The 20829-nt window shown below is 39.3% G+C and overlaps 1 long non-coding RNA gene across 2 annotated transcripts in view; it reads right to left on the minus strand.

The window, feature by feature from the left end:
• Window positions 1-20829, minus strand: part of LOC134363920 (uncharacterized) — a 39687-nt gene that overhangs the window by 16760 nt on the left and 2098 nt on the right. The window contains exon 2 of one of the 2 annotated variants that reach the window (XR_010021779.1): window positions 8881-8940. The exons of the other annotated variant lie outside the window; for it this stretch is intronic. This is a non-coding gene — a long non-coding RNA (uncharacterized LOC134363920). The remainder of the gene's footprint in view (window positions 1-8880; window positions 8941-20829) is intronic. 2 annotated transcript variants of the gene reach the window in all.

Below are 20829 nucleotides of genomic sequence, written 5' to 3' on the forward strand. Positions count from 1 at the left end.
AAATATCAGTTTTAAAATTTTAGTTTTAATTAAAATTAAATAAAATTAAAAATTTTGTCCTTTATTGCACTATCCATTGTTTTAGTCTGTTTCTGTTACTTATAACAAAATACATGGAACTGGGTGACTTATAAAGAAAAACAAAATTCATTGCTTACAGTTTCAGAGGCTCAGAAGTCCAAAGTCCAGGGAACACATCTGGTGAAGGCTTTCATTGGTGATGGCTTCAGTGACAGCAGGGTATCACATTTTGAAAATGGTGAAGCAGAGAGAGCAGAAAAAATAAATGGAATCCTACATGGGTGGTGTTCACTTTGGACTTCCTCTAAGTGAGTTTAGGCTGCAATATACTCATCACTCATTGGCATGGGGGATACCTAAGGAAATTCTGAGCATGCACAGTCGAACATAATTTTGGATTCTAGCAAAATGCTCCAAGGTAATGTGTGTTTAATAGTTTTCTATTGCTCACCAAACTGAATTAATTTAGCAATACATTGCAAAAAAGAAATGCTTAAAAATAATTTGAAAAGGAATGGCAATGTATCAAGAGCCAGATTTTTAAAAAGATAATCATAATAACCTAAATTTTCGAGTGCTTTTTTTAACTTTTAAAAAGATTCTTTTATATTCGTTACAAAATATCTTTTATTTAACGAGAATCAAGTGTTTTTTTAACTCACGTTTTCTGGTTAAGAAGTAAACAAACAAACCTTAACTTGGGAATGTATTTGGCCGAAAGTTAGAAAAACCCTGACTCAATTGGCTTAAATAATAAGGAGCTATTATTTCACATAACAGTGATCCCAGAGTTGGGTGGTTTCAGGGTTTTCACAGTTCGGTGATACCATCAAGGATCTAAGGTATTTGCATCTTTTACTGTGACATCCCCAGAAAGTTGGCTTCAGCAGCAGCAGCTTCCTGGGTTACAAGAAGGTGCCACAAGCCCAGGCACCACCTCTTTACACAGCAAGACTAAAGGCAGCAGATGACCCTGCAGTCATCTTTTTCCAAGAACAAGGAGACCCTTTCCCACATGCTCCCCCCATGGAATTGCCATGATTGGCTTAGAATAATAAAAAGGTATTCCTTAGGCTTCAGAGGGGCCCCATCCTAAAACCCATGAAGGATAAGCTAAATGAGCATTCTGTTAGCAAGAAGAAAGTGGGCTGGCTGGTGTGGTCAACCAAAAGTGTCTGCCACACGTCATCTTTTACTTTATTTCTTTGGGTCAAATGTTTTGGGGTCAAATGTTTGAGTCATCTTTCTTTCACATATGTAGTTCACATTTCTTCTTTATGATGATCAAGGATATTGAAATGTCCCCAGCTCACTAATTTGTGAGCATCAATTTCTCATTATACTTGGCTCTAGGATTAGGAGGTTTGGAAGAATGGACTGAATTTTTATTGGCTACCAGGATGTATTTTGCAAGGTAAATTTTGGGTAAATTATCAACATTTTCTTGTTTGGTTAGGATTTATCTTTTAATTCTAAAACCAGAATGCTGAAAAATATTGCTGGCTATACTGCCAGCCTCCCATTTTAGTTATTTGGCTACTGGTCTCTCTCATTTGATTCCCTAACAACTGACAAAGGAGAGTAAGTACTAGAACCTCTAATTATGGTCAGAGAGGCAACTCTCCTAAGGCCATATGGCAAGTTTTAGGCTTTCCTGTCTGCAGACTTCTCACTAAGTGTACTGTGACAAAGTAGCCAGAAAACGACCCTGGCAGCTCACTCTGGTCACCTGGATAATGAGCTAGAAGGGACCAGAGACCTCCTTCACCCAACCTCAGCATTTCAGGGGACTGGTGGTGTCCTCCCCACTGCAGAAGGACTGCAGCATCCTATGGACGCCAAGGTCTCAGGATACTAGGCAGCTGACTTTCCCAGCAACTCCTGTAAACATCTGGGCCCCCAAATCTAGACTGCCTGGACCAAGCTGCCTGGGTATTCCTCCACTGACAAGGCAGCTTTCTCATGCTTGCTTTGTAGAAAAGGTGGGAAAGGAAAGATATTGTTCCTCTGTTGGAACATGGACCCACACTGCTCATCTTGCAGGGTACCCTGGCCTGTCTCTCTGTGGGACCATGGGAGGTAGGGAACCCATGTCTTCTCTTCCCATGTGATCTGTCTTATAGGTTTTCCCTTTCCCTAATAAAGCCTATTTTTTAACCCAAACTGTGTGAGTCTGTAGAATTCTTCCCAAACCTGGTGCACAACAGCGGTGACCCAGAAGGCACTCAATTTGCACAACAGACACATGCTTTTTTTTGTTTAGGTAGAAGGATGTAAGTACCATTCTTCAATTGTCCCCATAAGTGCAAAGCTATTAAAACAGAGATACAGAAAAAATTTTAAAAACATACAAAAATTGTTTCACCTTTATTTTAAATTACTGTCTTCGACTTATATTACACGTATCCATTTAAGTCATTCTAACTTCTTTCTGCAAAATGATCAATTGTGTATAAATACATATCAATAAATGTGTTATATGTGATACATTGTTTTATCCAAGACTTCTATTATCTTTCTGCTTCCTCTTGCCTCCATTTTACACACACACACACACACACACACACCTGTTTACTCTGACAATAGTTCATCAATGCCATTGCTAAAGTGATCTGATTTCTCTAGTGATTCTGAATATTGAGATTCTAGGGACATATGGGAACATTCTCCCTTGAAATTCCTCTGATCCTACAATTTCTTTCAAGTCTTAAGCATAGGGCTATAAGACAAAGTAGCTTTTAATAAAGGAGCAGGTTTCTCAGTAAAGTATTAATCTATCCTCATGGGTATTCCTTTGATTACTCTTTGGAATATTCTCCATTTTAAACCTCGCCTATTTAAATCCCCCCATATTTCCTGACCCACCTCTGTCTTCCCTCTTCTCTGAAGTCTCTTTCTAGTCTAATCCCAGCTCCCCTCCTCTAAAACCTGTTGGTTATATATCAGTTATTGATTATATACTATCATTGAGTAGACTTCAAAAAGTTAGTGGAAAAAATAGAATTAAAAGATAATATGATTCTTTCCATGAACTTTTTGAAGACCCCTCATATGTACACACTGGCTCGAAGACAGGAAATACAACTTATACTTGAGTATATTCTACTACCTAGAACAAAAATAATCGATTGGTTTTAATCTCATTAAGCAATAGTTAATAAAAGAAGAACAAAGAAGTTTCTAGAATACCTTTTTGTTTGTTTTAAATATTTAGAGCCCCGTAGCTTATATTTCAGGAACTATAAATTTCCAATTAACTGTTCTAAACTCATTTTCGGGTTTTTTTTTTTTTAGAAACAATGGACACCAAAAGTTCTGCTTCTTTTGTTGTCTTCATGACAATGTAATTCTTAGAAAAGAAAACCTTCACATATTTTTTTTATTGGCTAAAACATTTTATCAGCTAGTCTACCTCCATAATTTCTAACTTTTATAATATCCAGACTATACACTGAGATTAAATAGAAAAAAGCAAACTATAAAAAACATAATGGGTTATTTTATTGCCGTACTGTTTTTTTTAAACTGATTTTTAAAGTGTTCATTAATTTTTCACATTATTCCTCCACCAGAATGACTCAGAAAATGTTCACTTAAAATTTGTGCATATCATTGTGCATACCTAAAAGACAAACTGTAAATAAATTAAACATTAGTTAATGAAATGCGTGCTGAAGTACTTAAGGGGAAGTGGTATCTGCAGCTCACTATGAAATGTATTAAAAAATGAGATGGACTGATGGATGGATAGGAATGAAGACATGGGGAGATATGTGATAAAGCAAGTATAGTAACATGAAAGAATCTAGGTGGTGGGTACATCGATGTTTAGTGTTGAATTCTTCCAAATTTTCTGTATGTTTGAAAATTTTCATAGTAAAATATTAAATAAAAGTGTATTCACTTCTCTCATTTTCTAGAATTGGTGTGCATCCTCCTTTTCACATTTCTCTTGGTTCCTAGAGGCACAGAGCCAGCTGTGCGACGTGAGCTTACCATGCAGTGTTATTTGAAGGACTCCAGAAGGGCTCCCCTGCTCGGCATCTCCCCCACCTCCTTCTCCTATCTGTCATGCCTGAATGCTTCCAGCAAGAATTTATTCCTTTAGATCTAGAGGAAGTCTGGATCATCAGAAATCTCCTAGCAAAATGCAAATACTCCCAGGTCAGGTAAGTAATGTAAGCCTGGAGGAAAGCGGAGTCTTTTATATGGTAAATAAAATATAGAAGAGATGAAGACAAAAAAGGAAAAAGAGAATCTATGTGGGAGGTTAAGACACATTAAAATTAAACTTCAATGGGGCCAAGCCCGTGGCGCACTCGGTAGAGTGCAGCGCTGGGAGCGTGGTGACGCTCCCGCCGCGGGTTCGGATCCTATATAGGAGTGACCAGTGCACTCACTGGCTGAGTGCCGGTCACGAAAAACGACAAAAAAGAAAAAAAAAAAATTAAACTTCAATGTACAGTTTTTGCCTGGAGCCAAGTTAAAAAAGCAGGGCTCATCCACAGAGAACAACTGTAATCCCAGTTCCTCAAGCCCAAACAGCCAGAAGGTAGAAATAGGGTCCAGATAGTTGCCACCAAAAACCATTTCTCTGGCCCCCGCCTTGCTTGCTCTGTAGAACTTCATTTCCCTGCATTTCCTCCACTTCGTTCTGGGAGGCCTGAGAGGGTGTCTCGTGTGTGCCTTAGAATGAATCCTCTCCTGCCTTGACTTGCTAAGGTTGTGACTTCCTCCTGGACATTCTGTCAAAGCCTGCACCTGCAAAGGCTCAGATGCCTGCTCCAGGCCAGTTTCCTCTTGCATGTCATCTCTGGTCCAGAATTAGACTGGATTCAGCCCGTGCCCTGTCTCAGCAGCTCTGCGCCTTCTGGTTTCTAAGATGAGACCCAAATGAGAAATGTTCCCTTAGCCCTCTAAATCCCCAGGAACTTCACTGCAACCCTGTGTTCTTTTTATTGCAGCCTCTTCTCCTCAGGTTTTGGGTACAGATCATGGGGGCAGGGCTGCGGCCATCTGTGGGACAGACAGGGCTGTACTGAAACAACCCCACCCCTTATCATTGACCCAATGTCCTTGGACAATCCTGTGACTCTTCTTTCTTTAGAATGCATTTCTCACTTCTCTTAGGAGGCTTTTTGGTCCTTCATATACATCGTCTCTAACCATCTCCCCTTTTGTTTCTTTTCAGGCAGGACTGAATACCAAGGAGATCACAGCTGAAGATACCTGGATGGAACTCTAGTTTCTAAATAAAAACAAATGTATGCATACTTCTATTTATGTTGCTGTCCTTTCCACTGAGAGATGGAGTTTTATCTCTTCACATCCTTGCATGTGAGGTTGGCCTTGTGATTTGCTTTAGCCAATGACACATTAGCAAATGAAGGCTTAGAAAGAGTTTATGCATTGGGAACTGCCCTCTTTTGCTACGTTTGGAACCCAGCGAAAAGCCTGAGGTAGCCTGCTAGATGTTGTAGACACATAGCCCAGCTGCCTCTGCACCAAAGCCCACCACCAGATGTGTGAGTGGGGCCATCCATGACCAACCAGCTTCTGCCTGACCCGCCAGCTGACTGTCGCCACATGAATGAACCCAGGTGGGACCAGCAGAAGAACCACCTAGCTGAGCTCAATTTGAACTGCTGACACCCAGAATCTTGAGCTACTCAGTGATTGTTGTTTATTGATTATAATTACGATTACAGTTTTAAGCCACCAAGTTTTGCTTAGATCTGTTGTATAGCAACAGATAACTGATACGTTGCTGGAAGGGTGAAAGAGGGAATGTAGAATTGTCAGAATAAGCATCCATAATTGATTGACAAGGTGGACCTCTGATGAGATAGGACTCTTCAGATATAGAAATTCTATGATTTGATTAGAGGATTTAATGTCTATCACAAGTGTAATACATATAATTTAAATTTATAATTTAAGACCATGTCTTTTCTTCCCCTCTCTTTCACACTGTAAATCCCAAAGACACACATGTGTGACCATAAAGAACTATGACTGATTGTCACATACACTGATCTCATTACTTCCTGGCTAGGCCTTGTTCTGTCTTCCCCAAGGCAGTACCTTCCTTCAGTTGTGTACTGTTTGTAAACTTTTACTTCATGTGATTCATATCCCAATCTTGAACAAGAGCTATATGCCTTAAAAAAAAAAAAAAGAGTTGAGATTTATGTATGAATTAATTTTTTTAATAAAAAGATATTGAAATCACTTGCAAAGTCACGCACACCTATAAAAGAATGCAGCTGCTATAACACTAAAGGAAATTATTCCTAGGCTTCCATCCAGTACAATGCAATTTTCAGTGACTAGGACAGAGGCCTTGAAAATAAGAAGCAATAATAGAAATGCTGACAAACCCATAACTCCTACTGCTGAAAGAATGACAAAGAAAGACCAGAATAATAATGACACTTTGTGAATTCCCAGTGTTTTAACCTAGCGTTGGCAGCAAGTGACAGAACAGGCTTTCATAATGACATTATAATTAAATTACAAATTGTTTATTTAAATAATTTCTGATAGTCGGGAACAATAGCATTATTAAATTTTGGATAAGATTTCATTTGGCTGAGATTTTTGCTTCCTGCTCCCAAGTCAGAGATTTCCCAGGTGGGACACCACCCTGCCCTGGCTTACATACCTGGTGTCATCTGAGGTCACATGCAGGGAGAAGCAGGAAGAGGGTAGACACATCTTTGTACACAACATGTTGCACTAAGGATTGTTGGTCTAGAGTTCTGGGAAAAATGTCCTTTTTCAACTCCACCCTCCCCTGGCTTTGACCCAGTTTTCTCTCTGAAGCACAGGGACATCAGGAAAGAAAGTGGACAGATTCTTATTTCCATTTACGCTCCCTGCTGCCTCCTCTGTTCCTAAGTCCCCCAGGGCCTCAAAGGGTCTCCTCCTCCTGATACCCAGAGCTGACGCAGCAGGAGGGGCCCAGGATGGTTTGAAAGTGCAGCCACCCTAGCCCATTACAGAATTCCTCTCTTCTTATCTTGCCTTTTTTTAGCCTGAAGGACAAATACGGAGAGAGGAGTCTTGATTTTCCTTTGTTAATTTGCACCAGCTGGCAGCCTGTCCAACATGTGATATCATTTGTGATGTAACAATTGTTTTTTGAAAATGCTAACATCTCATTTTATGTAATTTTATGGGGCAATAGGATGGGAATTCAGCTTAGAAAACATTTTGACCAGCAATCATTCAGACAAATAAAAATGAAGACAAAGAGGATGACTGTGATAAGCAAAATAAAACAGCCAGCTATGCCAAGAATTTACATGAATCATGCTTTCCAAAGGCCACATTGCTTATCTGCTTTGTTAATGACCTGGAATCTTCTCCTCCCCAAGTTTCTGTTGGGCTCCTAAGTTGCTCAAGGCTGACTAACATGTGAAGTTAGAATGGACAGATAAACAGAACCCCGGACTCTCGGAGCTGGAGGGACCTCAGAGTTCTGGTTCATCAGCTTCACCACATCCCCCACGCCTGTTTGGGAGTGGGAGAAACAAAGATGGAGAGGGTTATGGGTTGAATTGTTTCACCCAAAAATATATGTTAAAGTCCTGACTCCCAGTACATGCACATGTCACCTTATTTGGAAATAGAGTCTTTGCAGATGTAATCAACTTTAAGATGAGGTCATTAGGGTGGGTCCTAATACAATATGGCTGGCATCCTCATAGAAGGGGAAGAGACACTGAGACAAGACACATAAGGAAGAACTTCATGTAATGACTGAGGAAGAGACTGAAGTATGGTGGCTTTAAGCCAAGGAGTGCCAAGGATTGCTGGCACATTACCAGAAGCTAGGAAGAGGCAAGGGAAGATTCTCCCCTACAGGTTTCAGAGACACCATAGCCATTCAACACTTTGATTTTGGACTTCTGGCCTCCAGAACCATGAGACAATAAATTCCTGGTACTGTAAGCCACCCAGTTTGTGGCAGTTTGTTATGGCAGCCCTAAGAAATGAATACAGAGAGTTTAGGCAAACTGCCCATGACCATGTAGCTAGTGATGAGAGGAGACGGGAGGCCATAACCCTTGAATTCCTACCACAAAGTTCTGTCCACTGTCCTGGGCTGTATTCCTCTGAAGCATCATGCAGAATTTGTCCCTCTGTGTGTGTTTTCTCATGTCTTTTGTTTTTGTTCTGGATTTTATAACTGTCTTCAAATAGATTATCTTTGTCTCCCCCAAGCTTTTTACTTTGAAAAATTTGAAACCTATAGGCAAGTTGAAAGAATAATTCAAGGAGCACACATATTACCTTCACCTTGATTCACCAATGATCATTTTACCATGTTTGTTTCCCTCTCTCTCTCTCCATATATGTTTACTTTTTTCTTGAACCATCTGAAAGTTGCAGATCTCATGACATTTCACATCTAAAATATTTTAGTATGTGTCCCCTAAGAACAAAGACACTCTCCTACCTAATAATCAGATTCAAGGAATGTAACACCAATGCAAAAGTATTAGCTAATAAAACGACTATATTCAAATTTCTCCAATTGCCCCCTAAATGTCCATTGTAGATATTTTCTTCCTTCCTCCCATCACTTACCCTCTACTTTCCTTCATTTTATGGATCCAGCACCCAATCACCCATCCATTATGTCTTTCTAGTCTCTTTTAATCAGGAACATTCCCTCACCTTATTTTTGTCTATTTTTTGTCTTTTACAACTCTGACATTTTTGAAGTGTCTAAGCCAGTTGTCCTACATAATGTCCCACAATTTGAATTTTTCTGATTGTTTCCTCATGATCAGATCCAGGTTAGACATTCTCGGGTAAGAATTTTACCTGGGGGCTGGCTGGTTAGCTCACCTGGGAGAGCGTGGTGCTGATAACACCAAGGTCAAGGGTTCAGATCCCCATACCAGCCAGCTGTCAAAAAAAAAAAAAAAAGAGTTTTACCTGGATGATGCTGCATACTTCCCACTGCATGTCACTGGGAAGAACATCAAGTCAGTCAATAATCACTATTATTGATGATTGGTTATGGTAGAATCTGTCAGATCTCCGCATTGTAGAGTAGTACCTCCCCCTGCTCCCATAATTAATGAATGATCTGTAGGAGGTATTTGAGAGAACATTTGCTCTTAACTACTTAATACAGTATATCCAGAGTTAAAAACAAATGTTGACTTGATATTAGATATCACTCCATAGCTGAAATGTAACACCTAACATGCCCTGCTTGATTTACCACGGTTTTTACAAGGAGTGGAGGTGAGGTTAAGGTTAAAACTAACCCTCCTCCTTTACAAATTGCCAGCTACAGAAATCTAAAGGTCATTCTCACGACTTTACCAGCACGTATGATATTATTCAGGTTTTGGCCCTTATTGAAATTTGTGTTGAAACTTAAGAAGGCATATTTTAAAAAGTTAAGTATATTAAAGAGCAAAACCCTAGATAGGTATCCCCAATGCTTAAAACAGAAAATGACATTAGGTAAAACAAAGGTTTGTGTCTCAGCCTGTCAAGGCTGAAGTATCATGAATAACATAGAGCTTACACTTGCAGCAGTGTGATATTTTCCTCATTGGCTACCACAAAGGACATGAACTTGAGAAAGCAAGACAAAAATAAATCTCCAAAGGTATGTCAATCATTTTTCAGAGATCAAAAATACTCTCTTCTTTAACTGCTTTGGCACTCAGCGTAAAAACACAAAAATGCACACCTAAGTCTCTGTGTGAATATTAAACATGGTGGTCAGGGTACCTAATACACCCGCAGGGCATCCCTTCCTCGGAAGAGGGCTGGGTTTGCTGTGGGATTCCTGTGGAATTCTTTCCATACGGTTTTCCCCCACTAGGTTGCAAGTTCCATAAGAACAGGGTCTTTGTCCTGTTCTATCTCAAGTATCTAGAACAGTCTGGCACACTTTGGGTGTCCAATACTTATTGGTTGAATGAATTAAGGACTACAAGTAGTGCCCTTCAAAGTTAGGGCAATTCAACATTTCCCTAGACTTGCTAGGAAAGAGATGTAACCTCATGACTCCTTCACCCCTTTTAATATAATCACAAAATTTGTTTCTTAGGAATGTATATAAGAGAATAAAGGGGGTCTTCTTAGTTTTTCAACCTCCAACAGCTCAGCCAGTCATGGGCAGCCAGGCTCAAGGCGCATCTCTGTGGCCCAGATCAAGCTAGGATTATTCCCCTTGAGGCCTGGTATCTCCCTTTCTCTTTCTCTCTCTCTTTCTCTTTTTTTTCTTTTTGCAAAGCAGGAAGCAGGAAGGTTTCATCCATCATCACTGGTGAGCTCACCTCCTTCCAATATTCCCATTGCTGAGTTGCTAAAGGTCATGGGGAGAGGGAAGTCAGAGGATTGTTGAGAAAACGTATAATTTACTTAAATAATATTATTTCTCTACATGACTTTGTCTAGAAATAGTGTAATATGAGATTTTGGTTAATTTGCTTAAATATATGATAGCTAACCAAAATAGATTATCTGCCCTATAAACATTAGCACATTTTTGTTCTTGTGTAGATACTTCAGTTTCAAGAAACCTGAAAGAACCAACTAGTTCACATGAATCAGGACCCTCCAGATCCAAAGATGGCAGACAGTGAACAGCAGAGGAGAGAGCAGGTAAAAGGAAGGTGTTTCTCCCAGAAGGAAACAGCAATACGCATTCAGATATGAGAGTAGTCGTTTGTGCTTACTGCATGCACATTACTGCTGTTTACAAAAGTTCTATGAAGTAAGAACTATTATCCCATTGTGGAGAGCAGGAAACTGAGGCTTTGGAAGACTGTGACTTGATAGTAGTAAGGGGTGGAGCAAGGATTTGAACACATCTGACCTAAGAGCCCTCTTGCTTTACCATACACGGGGATTGCAAGTGTATGGTAGAGATGAAAACCTGTTATTTACTTTTGTTGTCTGGCAAGTTTTCAAGGAAATCTTTGATCGTTTCTTCAAGTGCTTTTGTTGAGAGGAACTCAGGGCAGATAAGCTCCTGTAAGATCACCACCCCAGTGTTCAGATAGAGGAATCCCTATATTTTTCTAAACATGTTTTTGATGCTATTCAGTCCTTTTATCATCTTTGTGGTTCTCCTTAAATCTCTCTTCGAAGATGACACATTCCCTAAAATTATAGATAGACCTCAATTCCAGAGAGTCATCCACACGCAAATAGATGAATAGCTTCCCTACTGTAGGTGAGTTGGACGAGGAACACTGGGCACAGTCAGTCTTTAGTGTGTCTGGGTTACCAATTCGATTACCGCTGACTTAAAAACACAGATCCAACGGCTCAGTCTTTCTCCCTTCCTCTTGCAAAAAACTAGAAAAAAGGCCTGCATATATGAAGATTATTTTTATTTTTCACCCTAACACTTTGAAATAAGAAGGTTTACACTCATCAAGCCTAATCTTATCTAAACTGGGTAAGATTTTATGGCGGAAAATCCTTCCAAAACTGGTTTCCATGTTGGCAACAGCTGCTTTGCACAGCTACCATTCACATTCTCCACCACTGCAAGCATGAGTTTTCTCTCTTACTACCCTCCTGCCTCCCAGACACATACAAGAAAAACATTCAAAACCAGTTGTAAAAAGCACACATATATTTTTTCTTTCTTTCCAATTAATTTCCCCTTAACATAGATGTGTCTAAACCACTGACAGGCAAATAGCAGAAACTCCTTTATAAGGATGCCCTGCAACTGACGATGGGGTTACATCCTGATAAGCCCATGGTAAGCTGAAAATATCATAAGTTGAAAATGCATTTTATACATGAATATCATAGCTAAGCCTGGCTTACCTTAAACATGCTCAGAACACTTACATTAGCCTACAGTAGGGCAAAATCATCAAACACAAAGTCTATTTTATAATAAAGGGTCAAATACTGCATGTAATTTATCAAATACTGTACTGAAAGGGTGAAGTATGCATAAAATAAATGTACTTCACAGGGGCTGGTTTTCCAAAGCCTTGCAGTTTCAAATACTGACCTTGCAAAGGACAGGAAATTTTCCCCAGGCTATATAGCCTCTGTTGTAAGCTAAAGAATTATCACACAGCAAGGTTGCGGGCTCAAAGACAGACAGGTTACTGATCGATATGTAAAGATATTGGGAAATTGCTGTAAGAACAGAATGTTTGCTAAAATCAACCTTTTCTTAGTGGATCAACTTAATTGCATTACAGAATGTCACCTTGCTTTTCTTACTGAATGTTACGAGCTTCTATTATTAAGCTTATTAAACTATACTTAGCAAAAACCCCACCTATGTTCTCTTCCTGTATCTTCCTGGTCTGGAGAATAAATGTGGGAAGAGAAACCCAATTAGTGCTTAATTTCCTAAATGGAATGAATGCCTCACTCTTGAGGGTTCCAGGAGATTAACCCCTTTTTGGGGCTTCTCACTGCTCAGCAGAGATGGGCTTTAAGTAATCTTTGGTGGCTCCATCACTCAGGGGAAAAGGGGTGACAAATCCGTGGGAGGCAAAGCAAAAGAAAGTGAAAAACAGAATGGGTGTATAGGTAATCCAAGTGCAGTTTATACTGCTTGTATCACTTTCACACCAACATAAAGCTGTAAAATCATTGTCTAAGCATTTTTAAGTTGGGGACCATCTGCGTCTCTCTTTCAACCCCAGCTCAAACGTAACCATTCATAACAAGGTTCCTAACCCTTTGGATTTCAAGGACCAATAAATGAATGAAGTAAATGAAAATGTGGGCTGATGTGAGATTGTCAAGATTCATTTTGCAATTAAAGAAAACAAATTATAATACATGTTATGATGACTACATAAAAAACAATATAACAGAAACACATGAATGTATTCAAAACACAATTTTAGGCTGAATAATTTTTAAAAATCATAACATTAGCTTATAAAAGTTAGTTTTTATTTCTTAAAAAATCACTGCCTTTTTTTCCCTCTCATTCTGCCACAGTCAGTGAAACTTCCATTATTATCCTGGGATTTGGGGACCACTGATCTAAGAGAAAATCTTTCCTGACATCTTCCCTCTCCACTACCAGGCTTTCTCCTCAAGCATTTTGTGAATACTTCTGTTATATCACAATGTTATAATTATTCTTGTTAATGTTTATCTAGCAGCTAGACCACAAGTTTTTAAAGGCACAAAGATTGTGTGTTATCTTCTTCTTCATTTGCAGAACACAGCACAAAGCCTAGAACACAGTAAGCATTCTAAGGGGGTTTATAAAATTACCTGTTACTTGCATACTTCAGTTAAATGTATAACAGAAGTTTTTCTCCCTAGATAAAATTGATCACCTTATTTGCCAAGTGGCTTACCACCACAGGCCCTGGAGGGAAGTCCCACAGATGTAAAGAAAGTTCTAAGAACATTCTAATGCCACAGGCACATAGCAGCAATGGCTTGCAAATTTAAATTGAATTTGAAATAATTAGTAAACACCATTGTTTAGAAAAACAATCTCGGCTAAGAAATTGGTTTGGGGTTGTGTTTAAACATTGATGGTGACATCGCTTTATACATATTTCAAGTGAAAATGGAATTTCCAGATGCAGAATAGAATAAGAATCATCAAAAGGTAGGGTAATGGCCAGCAGTAAATGAGACCCTCTGTGTTCATTTATCCAGGTCATTTATTGGTGAGTCATAGATTTGTGGTCTGAAAACTGAACACTGAGCCAGTGGTTCCCTGAAACCAGGAAAACAACATGTTCTAATTTATTTCCCTGACAAAATCTGGCACTAGTTCAGCAACGCAGAAAAAAATATGTTCCATAAAAATATCTTTATGGGTTTTCTTATTACATTGACAATTTCCCCTTATGAGGGGCAGAATCACCAAAAACTTTTATCCTTTATATGTACATTTCTCATGAACATAAAAAGTACAAAGAAAATTATAATCAATTGTTTCTTGCACTACCAAATTCAGATGCTGTAAGCATACATAGTGTTATGTTAGCTATTGTCTTAGCTCCTTGGTGGTATACAAAAGTTCAATTGTTTAGTATTGGCTTAAGGTTTAAATCTGGATTTATCTTAAGAAGTAATTAAATTGAATTGCGAGGTTACACAGAGCTTTATGGATGGAACTGTGGCAGCATTGGTGATTGTAAGCAGGATCGGAGGAAGAAAACTGGAAACCTAGACCACCACCACTTGCTGGTGCTCATTCCCCTAGTCTTCAAGACAAAAGGAATGGAAATAGCTCTGGGGACCCAACTTGAGCATGCTGGAATCCAGTGCTTTTGTAAAAGCAGCATCATGCAGGCTCAGCTACATTATCTGCTCATTGTGTCTGGTAGCCTCCAAGATGGCCCCAACAACCCTGCTACTGGAATTCTTACCCTGGTGGAATTCCATCCCAAATTTCACCAGGTTTGGTTTGAGTAACCCATAGAATACGACAGATGTGATTTTATGTCACTTCCAAGATTGCTATAAAAGATGAAGCTTCTGTTTTGGTCTCTCTTTCTGTCTCAGATTACTCTAGGAAAATTCAGCTGCCATGTTGTGAGCATCCCAGTAGAGAGGCCCATGTGGCAAGGAACAGAAATGTTCTGCCAACAGCCATGAGTGAGCCGGAAGCACATCTCCAGTCCCAGTCAAGCTTTCAAATGCCTGCATCCCTGGCTGATATCTTGACTGCAACATCCTGAAACCCTGGGCTATAACCACCTGGCTAAGCTGTTCCCAGATTCCTGACCTCAGTAACTGAGTGGGATAATGTCTGTTGTTTTAAGTTAATTTGAGGAGTGGTTTGTTACGTAGAAATAGGTAACACACCCATTGTAATCTTAAGCAATTTAGATAAATTAATCGAGCTTCTGCTTCCTCATCTATAAAGTGGTGACTAATATCAATAGAAAGATGTTTATACTTACTCTCCTTTGTTCCAGAATAAATTTAGGACTACTTTCAGAGATGCATAAAGGCAAGACAGCATAAATTAAAAGAGAAGACAGGAACACAAGGGTGAGGATATAAAATAGAATCAGGTAAGAGGTAAAAAATAATTATACAACCCTATAAATGGGCCATAATTCTTGGCTCTAAAACTTTGAGTAACTCATCTCCTCCTCTTCCTCTACCCCTTCACACACAGAGAGACACAGCAGGTATTAAGTTCATAGTCCAAAAATTTTTTAAAAAATCCAGTTACTTCAGAGACATATAATTATCTTTAGTACTAACATGGATGGGAATTTTTCCTTGGGCGCTGCCCTAAAGCAGACACTGTGTGGTACAAACTGATAGCTTCACATTCACAGGTATTTTAATGAAATGGGATGATCCAAACAAAGTGTCCCATGTTGTGCACACCTGTCACAGGCTCTCATACAACAGTGCCTGCTATAACCATTACTATTCAGCGTTAGGTTTGCCAGTACTACGGCTCACCTCTAGAAAATGTTTGCCCTTCATAAACTAATACTCTTGACTTTCCATCCTCATAAATATCAAAAGCAGCCAATTTTAGGCATGAATTTAATGGAAACAGGTCTGGAAAATTCTGGATATGCTGAATATTTTTCCATATTACTTATACCTCAATAAGACACTCAGTGGACATATGCACTCATGGACACCCATGTGCAAAGCTTTGGGCTTCTTTAATTCCCTCGTCTTTTCACCCTTCCTTATTTACCTCTCCACCAAGTCCTGGTGTTTTCAGTAATGTCTCTTCCCATCTGTTCCCTCTACATTCTTGCTGCCATTGTCTAGCTCTGCATTTCTACTCCCATATTTAGGCACTAGCCCTCAGCTATTCCCAACTGAGCCATGATGCATATCAGTACTCAGAGCACTTTTTCTCTTCTTTCATCACAATTCAGTCAGTCAAGTATCAATCTGGGTCCCACTGCAGGATAAGTCCAATATCCTTGAAATTAAAGACCTTCAAGAATTAAGAGCCAGCCTTCTGCCCCAACTCTAACTCCTGCTCCTCAACCAGCACACTCCTTCACTCAGATTTGCTCCCTCTCTTCTCTGAGCCATTCCACATTGTAGTTCCACCTAGAATGCACCACCATCATCTCCTTTCTGGATACCAGTTCCATTCTCTAAACCGAGTTCAGATCCTAGCTCAGAGAATTGAGAGTTTCAGGTTTGGAGGGACTCCAACAGTCTCTCTGTCCAACCCTCACCCTCATCCATGCATCATCCATTCATTCACCTAGCCGGCACTTACTGGCTACCTCCTAAGCCTCGCTGAATGTGAATATGATAGGTTCAGCCCAGAAAGAGGTCACAATTTATACAGGGAGAACAGTATGCAAATGATAACAATGTGCGTACAGTGTTCAAGACATGAACAAAGTGTTTTTGGAGCCCATCCTTTTTCACTTGCCTAGACTCTATTTGAACACCTCTAGTAATAGGAAACTCACTATTTCCTCTAATTGTTACTGTTAAGGGGTAGCTCATTCCATTTTCAGAAAACTATAACATAAACTTATCATATTCAGTTTAATCTAACTTCTACATACTTACTCTAGTTTTATCAAACTCCAAAGTTTTCAAAGACAAATCTAGCTTTCTTTGCATATGACTGTCATTAAAGTTTGAAGACCATGCCATGAATATCCCTACACTTCTCTTACATTCTGATTCTAAACTCCTCACCCAGCTGGCAGCCCTCTTCTGATTACAGTGCAGTTTTGTTATGTCCTTCAAAGTTTGGTGGAGATTCACCAAGGTAGAACGGAGGGAGACTATCACATCCTTTGTTCTTACCTTAATGGAACCTAAGATCACATTTACCTTTCAGGGAGGGAAGGGGACTGTCTCATCACATTGCTGCTTATAAACAATTAAAACTTCTAGTGATTCATTTTTTTTTTCTCTGACACACACCTGATGATCTCTAAAAGCCTGCAGTACAAATTTGAACAGCTCATACTGGGACTTGTGGCATTCTGCCTTGTATTGTCAGCTAATGTATTTTATGCATAAGATTTAAGCTCCCTACCTAAACACTAGGTTTCTTGATGGTAAAAATATTTTTATTATTCATGTTTTCCTTTAATAAGTATATTAATGAATGAGTGTTAAAGGAGAAAAGCATGCCAGTATGCAGAATAATGCCCCTATCCCCTAAAAAGATGCCCACATCATAATCTCAGAACCTGTGAATGTGCTGTCATATGGTGAGGGAGAATTAAGGCTGCATGTTGAATTAAGCTGTTAGTCAGCTGACCTTAAAATAAGGAGATTATCCTGGATTATCAATGTCATCACAGGGTCTTTTAAAAAGGAAGGCAAAAAAGGAAATCAGAGGCAGAGAGTGACTGAAGATGCTACTCTGCTAGCTTTGAAAATGGAGAAAAGAGCCTTTAGCCAAGGAATGTGGGCAGCTTCTCAATGCTGAAAAAGGAAAGAAAACAGACTCTCATGAAGAGCCTGCAGAAGAGACTGCAGCTCTGCTGACCCATTGACTTTTGCCCAGTGAGACATATTTCAGACTTCTGACATGCAGAACTGAAAGATAATATATGTGTGCTGTTTTAAGCCGTTAAATTTGCAGTAATTTGTTAACAGCAGCAATAGGGAACTAATTTAAGCAGTAATACTGGGTGCTATTTGCCAGCAATCATTTGGCATTTTCATTCACATTATCCCTAATCTTTACAACACACCTTAGATATAAAAAAAAAAAGAAAGAAAAAAGCCGAAGCTATTGGGTAAATTTTGAAAGATTGCCCAGCTAGTAAAAAGCAGAGCTTGGATTTAAACTCAGGTCTCTCTGAACTCAAATTCATCCCACGAAACTATGATGCCTTATGAAGGATAAAATCACAATAGACATTGTACCTGAGTGGTTCTCTAAATACTATGATTAGAGTCCCAGAGCCCATTGCTCCTGGCTGACACTAGATACATAATTCAATAGCATTATTCACATTCCTCTTTCTTCTTTCTCTCCTTGAACTTTCCTCTCTCCAACTGATACTGCTTAAAAATAAAAGTAAATTTGTAAACTGAACATTAATGTATTGTTTTTGACAGATCAAACTATTCACTTCTTATCACATAGTCAACTATAGTTTTATTACTAGGATGTGAATTAAATACATTAGGTATTTATCTACAATTATCTATAATATGAGGTGTCATCAGAGTTCATGGAAAGATTCATATTATTTTTCAATTATATTTTTCCACAAACTTTTAAAAGAATCCTCATATTTGAATTCCAAGGAAAATATGCTTTTATAAGCACAACCATTCTCCTGAAAAACCATAACCAAACCCTGCAGTGCCCTTACAAGAGCAGGTATTCAGTGGAGTTAAACTTGGCTGTGGAAAATTTATTGCTAGTTACAGACACAATAAGCATGGGTAGAAATTCTACTATTATAATATTTGCTCTCAAATCATAATGAAAATGTGAAACTTTCATTAGTTCTCACAAAGCTATAATGAATTGAATCCTAATTCTGACATAAGCCCTTGTGAAAACCTAAAGAATAGGTGACACATTAATTCATTCATTCATGAAATATTCTCAAAGCATTCACCTGTTTCAAGATGCCACTTTTTTCTTCATTTACAATGAGTTCATTCATTCATTATTGAGCACCTATTGTGTGTAGTGGTTACTGTAACAGTGCCTTAGAGTGTAAGCTCTGGGGTAGATGGATCCACTAGTTCCTAGCTATGTGTCCTGGAGCAAACTACCCTCACTGAGACTAAGTTTCCTCTCCTGTGCAATGGATATAAGGATAATACCTACCCCATGATGAGTCAATGCATTTAGAACAGATGATATAAATGGAACCCACTACCAGTTAGTTCTCACTATATGCCAGGCTATGGATTTATATCGGTGCACAGAAGAGACATGGTCCCTGCCTTCCAGAAGCTTGTACTCTAGTACGTAAGATAAGCAAAGAATTATAGCTTTAAAGAAGTACGCAAATCAGCAGCTACTGTTTTTGAGTTCATAGCTTGAGGATTCCAGCTGAAGTCTGCAGATTGGCAGGCCATGTTTCAGAGGCACCATGACCTGGCACCTATTGTAAAAAGTGCCCTAATGTCTCAGCTCCCCTGAAGCCCTTCCTCCACCTTACAGTATTTGTATTGTGGGGAATCCATCTACAGAATTACACTGAATGAAAAAATTAATCTTGCCAGATTGTCTGATGGCCAGACAATAATACTCAGCCCCCTTTATCCCTCCCCACTTGCCCACACATGTCATCTTAGTATTTGAGGACACCCTCGCTAACAGGGATTTTTGAAGTATGTGCCAGTCTCAGGTCCACAGACATGCAGTACTCTTGTTAAAGCACCTCAGCCTCTACAATTAAGCAACCTCAGATACCTACCTACTTGTTCTTTGCCATATTCAATTAATGCACAGGAAATTCCTGCCTGCTAGCCAGGAGACTTTTATCCCTAATTTTGCAAGAGAATGAAGGTTTATTTTTTTCCCCTTGAACATTCTATTGCTTCATGAATTCTGATGAGAATAGAGTCCTTTTCATATACACAATGAGACAAATGTGAAAGCATCAGAACAGCCTCTGGTCCAGAGGAGTTAAGCCACAATACATGTTCTGTTCCTTTCGTGTAGATGATCTGTCTGTCTCACTGCATAGCTCCAAATAACTTAATTTCAAAGAAGCAATTGTCATCAATGAGATGGTAATAAAACAGGTACCCATTCTTTAGTTACTTAGTAATTACTTGCTGACTTTCTAGCCAAGACCTGTAGAGAAACAGGAACTAAAGAGGAATATAATGAACCAGCCTCTCTTCCCTCTCATTGCTGATTTTGGCAAAGGCCATGGTAAGTCAGTAACTACCAGGCTGACAGCATCTCAGACCCACATGCAGGTCTATTTTAAGCTTTCTGGCTGGCACCACTGAGACTGCTGGGCCATCTCTGTGTTGTCAAAGCTAACCACCAGTACCCACAAAGGTCTTATGACCTGCCCACAGGAACACCAGGCCAATCTAGTCAAGCATTTGCTCCTTTCCAAGTTTGTTCTAGGGCAAGAAAACAACTAAATGTTAAGGATCACATTCAGGAACTGTCTTTGCATTTTCGGTATCACAGAAAGCATTTGTGTAGACAAAACAGGTATTTTTGCACAGTGCTTTCTTTGTACCACACTATTTTGGAAGCCCCTTCCTCTCTTCTTGCTTGCCCTTCTCTACAACAATCCTAGGTTGTTTCAGTGCTACTTTTCAATGCTTTGCGGTGTTGAAGTGTCAACAGGTGTTCTGGTAGCTAAAACAGTCTATGGGGTCAGAGCAACAAACCAAGGACCTGCCCTGGCCCTGGCCAGATGACCATGTCATAACAAACAGCATTTTTGAAGCAAGCCTATTGGGTGGCCAAATAGAGATCCATCTAGAAACAGGAACAAACCCAGGCCATAGGGGAGTCAAGTTGAAGATACTAAAAAAACCCCTCCAGTGGTACCCGTAGTTGGTACCTCAGGAGAAGGACTGACACTTTATATTCATCATGGTGTCACACAATTTTGAACTAGAGAACAGAACTTACACTTCTAAATAAGTATTTCAAAGCATCGCTTTGGAGAGGCTTTATTCTCATTCTAGAAATACCTTGGCATTTGATACTTTTGACAAATTCTTTTGACTATATTTAGTGACAGCAAATACCAGGTTTTGAGTGGGTGTTATTTTCAGAAGCAGCCAGGTCATTCAGAACTAAGAAAAATAAGATGGGGAAATCAATACTATTCTGGTATAAAACCAAGGTGTTGGTTATAGTAAAACAAGTTGGGAGTTTCCTGAGCAGATCTGAAAACAATT

This window comes from Cynocephalus volans, chromosome 15 (genome assembly GCF_027409185.1).
Source record: "Cynocephalus volans isolate mCynVol1 chromosome 15, mCynVol1.pri, whole genome shotgun sequence".
Classification (NCBI taxonomy): domain Eukaryota; kingdom Metazoa; phylum Chordata; class Mammalia; order Dermoptera; family Cynocephalidae; genus Cynocephalus; species Cynocephalus volans.